Below are 7,423 nucleotides of genomic sequence, written 5' to 3' on the forward strand. Positions count from 1 at the left end.
GAACTTTTCACACCACCAACGTATTTTAGAAATGTTTCATTGTCTAGAAACGCCAAGACTTGCTTTATGCATAAAGCAATCGGTTTGTGCTTCTGGTTATCCTATTTATACAAGTCCTGTAACAAAAGATTCCCATTTGGAATTCCAGTACTGTAGAAAATCATTAAGACTTGCTTTATTATTCACCAATCGACTGGTTCCCATTTGGCATTCTAATACTTCATAAAATCCAGCTTAACGTTCACTTGAAATGTATAAATAAATGAATCAGTCATTCAAAAGCGGTTATCAAACATGGAAGACGATTTTGTAAACTAGAAGACATTTTCAATCACGATTGCTATCTTTGGTGGTACCCAAACAAGTAATAATGAAAACGTTAAAATATTACCCAATACCTATCAATCGATGATTTAAATTGATTTTGGAAATAGTATACAGATTTAGATAATAAATAAATAATACAAAATTAATTACAAAGTTTATAAAAATAAATATTATCAATATTTATATTTTAAATAAATGATTAGCTAAGCATACTCCAAACAGCAGAGAAATAATAAGAACAGTATTTAATGTTTTGAAAAATTACAGAATTATTCCTTTTTATTTTATTTTACAAATAATCCTTGGAAACCAATACATATAATGATTTGTTCTGAACAGTCCAGTGAAATGAAATTTAAAAAATGATTTCAGTCAATCACTTATTTATAATATGCATGCTCCGGTTTTCTAGCGTGTTAATGCCTTCCCGTAGAGAATAATGAATAAATCTTACCGAGTCCTTACCTCAAATCGTGCTACTCATTCATCGACCGACGCGAATTATAAATTAAAGCCACAGATCTATTTTAGATTTTATACTGCATTAGAAAAATTTCTCTGGTTGGCGTGTGGCTAGAACCGTCAAAGTAATAAACTTACATCATACAATTAAACAATATTTAGTAATATTTAGTGTCGAAAGATTATAGCTGCGAATAAATATCCTTCCGAAATTCGCGCGTAATCCTTCTCTGAATTTTTCTAGGCCACTTCTCTTCCAGCGTACAGCCATTTTCTATCTCCAAAAATAATTTGCGTTCATTTGTTTATTATACATGAGCGTACAGTTACATCACATGAGCTGTGCAGTATGTACGAGTATTCATTTTCAGATCATATAATTTGAGTTTCGAAATACAATAAATGTCAAAAGTTAAGGATAGTGCTAGTATCCAAGTATAACAATTGCACAAAAAATTGTAATATTTATAGATCAAAGAGAAAGAAACAAATCTAGTAAATGCTTTTTTAATTGAACAAAATTATCAGTATTTTACGACAATAATTTTAATTATGTATTGCCTAGTGTTCAGTCTGTTTTTGAACAGTATATAACACAAAACGAATATTTAAAGTTGGTTATGTGCCAAACAAAAAGTTAACTACTTTGAGGCCAAATAGACCGAAAATGTTTAAAAATAGGTTTAAAATGCTAGGCCGAGACTTATACGCCCGTTCAAGACCGTTACATTCTTTTGTCAGCTCGAAGAACACCTTCCGATAACTATAAAATCATCAAAAGGTTTTTTCATGTGAGGAAAGGTTTGCTTTCGGTAGCAACTTTAAGTTGAAGGCTTTCTGAAGCCAAGACGTCTTCCACAGAGGGTTCCGCCCCACAGAGAAAAACTAGCTTGGTCAGGAACATCGAAATTGGAAGGAAGGATGGAAATATGTATTATTTATCGACAAATCTTGTGTTAGAACGTATTCTAATAGTCTGAGTGTACTTGTTGACTAATCTCTTACTGGTCAGAAATCATTAACACATGCAAACAAAATTATTTCTTTTATATGGGATATTGCTGTACTGTAAGGTGGAAGTCGTTTTAATAGACCCACAGTGATACACCATATTTATTTTGTACATAAATAGGGTCAATTTAATTTATAGAAGTGATCATACACGGCATTACAAAATACAACGATCTGCCAATGTAGTTAAAGGTCTATTCTTTATTTCCTATTACCTTCACTGTTTCCCGGATTCAACAGCACTAGATGCACAGAACCTAAAATTGTTTAGAACTAGCTAGAAGATAGCTACTATCATACCTCACCTTCATATTCGAAATCAGCCTAAATGACGTTACCAATCAGTTACTAATAATTTTAAAATGATTCGTGCGTTATAAAGAATTACGCTCCTTTTAATTTTTCCATGTTTACAAAATTTTTGAAAGCATAGCTTTCTTATTGCGGGCTTTCGACGAAGCGGTGGATCTCACGGAGGTGTGAAAAAAATAAAATGGACTGTAATGACAGATCGCGCGAGCACACACTACGTCTAGTAGTAAACGTAGGCCCATGCGTGTTTATTAATAAAATAAAAATCGAATCAAACCGAATGGATTCGAATATAAAATAAATTAAAATAAAAACTATCGCCCCGTGCTTAGACGATAAGAAAGCTATGCTTCCCCTCTTCAGTCACTCGCAGAGTGCCAAATGCCGTTTTTTTTATATATTTTTACATAAAACAGATGCATTGATGTTGATTTATTTCAAAGTAAAGAACTGTATTTTATTTATGTTTAAACACTACCTAACAAAATCCCCAACTTTGAACGAGCAGTTTATTTGAATTTTTTAATGGGTGAAAGTAACTATCACCCAAATATTTTTTATTTCGGAACAGATAGACATTGCAATATCATGAAAGGCAAATTTTTATGTAGGTGGTGACTGCTAATAAACCAAATAATCTGGCTTGTGCTGCTAATTTCAAAATATAATAAACAAGTGACATCTCAGGTAAAAGGGCATTTCTGTCGCCTTTGGTATATTTTTGTGGTCTTCTCCTATCAAATTATCCAAAAAAGACAAATTATAAAACGTTATCTTTTGAACAAAAGTCCATTTATAGGACCCAAAAGGGGTCAAAAGTCCACTCTATCCAGATTTTTTCAAATATACTGTAAAATCGATATTGGCTCTGCGGTATTTGATTTTGAAATATGTCAGCCTAAATATGATGACCCGAACACTCATTAATGAACTCCGTTGAAGGACATACAACTCTAAAACACCGGCACAGCATAATTTACAAACTTAAATCGGATGCATTTACATATTTTGTAAATATATATCTATAGTATATCTTTTAAAAACAAATCTAATTTTACTCTTTTTCGTTGTTGATAAAGTATTCCTTTAGTTCTCCCATATAATTTTCTAAATATTGAAATTTCTTTATTCACCGGACTACAATAAGACTTTCAACATCGTGATCTGTACCTTTTTGTGATTGGCTTAACAAGATAATGCACGTAAGAGAACCAAAACGTTTTCATTTCATTTTGTTATGACATTACTTTTAATAAACAAGAAAATTAAAACGTACATAAAATTAAAAATAAATAAAATAGTAACTAAGTATATTTATATGTTGGCTAAAATATATTTATACAAACGAAATTAAAAAAATGTTTCTTGGATTCTTCATAAACATTAAAAAATAAACTCCATACATCATATAGAAAGTGAAAATTGTTCTGTAACGATGAGGTAAAATGATGGCAAAAGAATAATCATAAAAACTTCGAAATATTTTAGTTGTTATTTCAATTCAATTTACAAGAAATCACCTAAACCCTTGGCACTAGTTAATATCTTACTTCAAATTGGCCTACTTTACCTTATTACTTATATTTATTTTATAATCCTCTTGGGAGCAGACTCAACTAATAGCACAACATAGCAAATGTTCTTTGCTCGATACAATATTTAACTGAAATCCAAATACAAAATTTCAAGCAGTTTTCTATTCTTTTCTCCAAGGGATTGTCCCCTGAACCTCGTCTTTGATGTTTTTATCTCCATCTTCTATCCAGTTTCTTCTGGCTTTTCATGTCCCGTTTCATTGGGTCGAAAATCTTGTGGTCTCCAATGTATATCTTGTTCATATAATCTACTAGACAAATTATTCAGATCATCATGATTAATACCTCATGCTCTGTTATAAATGAATTCTGAACGAACTAATAAAAACAAGATACATTCAGGAGGAAACATGTGCAGACCAGTTTCGATCCCTAGTTGCTAAAGGTAATGATTATGAACCAACAACAGCAGAAGTGACGACAAACTAAGAAATAAATATTGACGAGGGAGAGGTAAAAAAAGAATTGAGGAAATTAAATAGAAAATCACCACGAGAGGACAGAATACTGGCGAACTCCTAAAGTACGGAGGACCAGATCTGATCTAACAACTATTAAAACTAATCCAAAAATATATACAAAATATAATACTACAAGAATGGAGATACTACAAGAATGGAGATAATAAATAAACTTAATGAATATAACACTAGCAGAAGAACAACAAGCTTTTAGATCGGGAAGATTATGCACCGGCGCTATATTTACAATGAGGCAAGTGCAAGAGAAATCACTAAAATACAACAAACCGACATATATCTGTCTCATGGACCTGAAGGAGGCATTTGACAGGGTCAAATTAAAGGACGTTATCCACTTGACATACGCAGAAACACGACCCGATACAGAGAGAACAAAAAAATGCTAGAAACAGCAGAGATGAAAACCCTTTGAAAAATTGATGACAATGGACTATGGGACAGAGCTAGAAGTACAGATAAATGATGGAGATGCAAAGTAAAGAATATCGAGGACTGGATAAAAAAGAAAAGAGTAAAATGTAATGATCATATCAACAGAATGACAACAAATAGAGGAGTGAAAACGATTTCCTAATAGAAAGGCGACCAATGAGAAGACGACAAATATGATGGAACAACAAATTTACTGGGGGCACGTTGAAAAAAAAAGCAGACTTATGTCTACATAAAAAGAAGAAGACGCTCTGTTAATATGTGATATTAGATCCTTATTTGAAGTATCTTTTGATCGTCAAATGTTGCTGAATTTGAAATCGATAGAATTAAATACATTTATCATTTGTATTTAATTATAAAATTTCTGCATCAATATTGGCAAGCCATTAAAGGGGTTTAAAAGTCTTAAAAATACCACTTGTAATGTGGTAAATGCTCAAAGTATAAAGAGAGACGGAAATATATTTCTTGGGTGCTCCAAAAGTCGTAGTCTTCGCCCAATTGCAGTAAAATTTTTCTTCGTTGATTTTTTTTAATTGACAAACTACACGATTTTAGAAGTAGTACATACAGCATGGAATTTTTTCTAAAATGAGTCAAACTATAAAAACGTGAAAAGAAACAATATAATAGAAACATTCGAACAAATAGATAATTAGGGGTCACTGGTACTAGCTCTAGCAGATATTTAGTTAGGTGAAAAGTAATAAAATCTAATTTTTATATACCTACATAGTTCTCATTCCCAGTGCAAGAAGTGCTAGAAGACACATTGCTAGAAGAACAGGTGCAATGGAAAGACTGATGGTCGAGGGTAGAGTTGAAGGAAAGAGACCTAGGGAAGATCTCCAAGCCGTTGGGTAGATCAAACAAAAATATTGATTAACCAAGGGTTACATCAAGCCGAACAACTAGCCCAGAACAGGGAAGGATGTAGGGAAATCGTGAAAAAACTGTAAAGGCCTGATGGTGTCACCACATCCCAAAAGGGATTAGGACTGAGGAGGAGGAGGAACGAGCCCCTTATCCGGCTGTTACATTTCGCTCCTAGGTACAATTAAGCACTCGAGTTATCGTGACCAATAGTCTTCGTCTTTCTTGAAGATGCTACTTAAGGTATCGAAACGTTGAGATGGACTTACAGACTGGTTACTCACAAAAAAAATGTCCTAATCCGGAAGACGATGAGTTAATATTACATATGCACTAATTATATCATATATAATCAGTATGATGCAATGATATTATCACAGATTAAGTATGATCCTAGTACAAATAATCATTTTGACAGCATATGATGTAATTTCTTAGGTTTTTTATAACGTATCTTACCAAACTATTATTTATTTTAATAATAGTATCATTATTTCTATGAAATGGGCAACTATTGTTTGTATATACGATTTTCGAAGCTTAAAATAAAATCGATTCATACAGACTTGCGCCTCTTAGTGTTCGATTTGAGCGATATGACCATTCTTTTACCTATGAAGAACTTCTAGCAGCCATTTATGTAATGAAAGTTGGTAAAGCAGCAGGCTTGGATGATATTATAACGAAACAGAACAAAAAGTTTGGAGGAGAAACAATAAATTGGCCTTAGTAGAGGCAAATCAAGAGTAGTCTCACTTCTGAAATCATTTACAGCACCCACCGAATGGCTTTTAGAAAAGGAAAAAAACGGGTGTAGCATTCATTGACTTCAACTGCTGCGTATGATACAGTCAATAGTCAAAAATTGCTAATGACAGTGTATGAAATCACCAAGTACTTCAGACTGATAGAAACCTGTTGAGGTGCATCTTTCAAAATCCTTCAATCCAGGAAGAGCCTCTGGAGAAATGGACTGCTTCAAGGAAGCCTGCTTGCACCTCTTCTCTATAATATTTACACCAACTACTTGTCAGATAACTTTAATGCGAGGTGCTTTATTTATGCTGATAATACAACGCGGCGGTGGCCACACAGAAGAGAGATTTTGAATATGTAGAATCCAAACTAATATGTAGGAAAAACTCGCTAAGACTAAACTCAAAGACAACTGAAGCCTACGCCTATCACCTGAACAATTAGAGAACTGTACAGAACCAAAATACTTGGGCGTAAAATTGGCCTGCACACAAGTCAGCAAAGTATGCTAAGAACAGCACATACAGCTTTGTGTTTCTATGTAGAAGAATATTCAGCTCTAGTTTGAAATCGCTCCGTTCACACTCGTCATGTTGATTACGCTATAAACCAGACAGCCAGAATATTATCAAGGTGCTTGAAACCTACTCGGTTTATAACTTATACCTCTTTAATGGGAATTGCTTCTTCAAACATCAGAAGGAAAGTGATTTCTGATGTCAAGAGATAAGAGAGTGACCTACACAATCCCATGTATGGCCAGCGAAGGCATCCATCAAAATTGAAATCTCATAGGACTTTCATGAGTACTACGCCTCCGATCGAAACCTAGAGTGAACGACGTCGCCTACTGTTTTGGAGGGAAGCGTCGGTTACTGGTGCTTTAGGACCAAAGAAGAGATAGCTACAGGCTATTAATTACCTTATACCAGATGGAGGTTTCTAAATAGACTTGTGACATGACAAGTGAGACTGTGGTGAATTGCAAAATCCCGAACATCTGTTGGTATGTACGGACTTGACCCAGGCATACCGCAGCTTGACCTAATATCATCTAATGATCTAATGATAGGGCCACCAAAGTGAAGAAAACTTGGCAGTATCAAATCTGAAGAAGTGGCCCGAATACGGTAAGTAAATATTTGAACGATTTACTTAACCATTGTTTTT

The sequence above is a fragment of the Diabrotica undecimpunctata genome, chromosome 6 (assembly GCF_040954645.1).
Source record: "Diabrotica undecimpunctata isolate CICGRU chromosome 6, icDiaUnde3, whole genome shotgun sequence".
In the NCBI taxonomy this organism is placed as follows: Eukaryota; Metazoa; Arthropoda; class Insecta; order Coleoptera; family Chrysomelidae; genus Diabrotica; species Diabrotica undecimpunctata.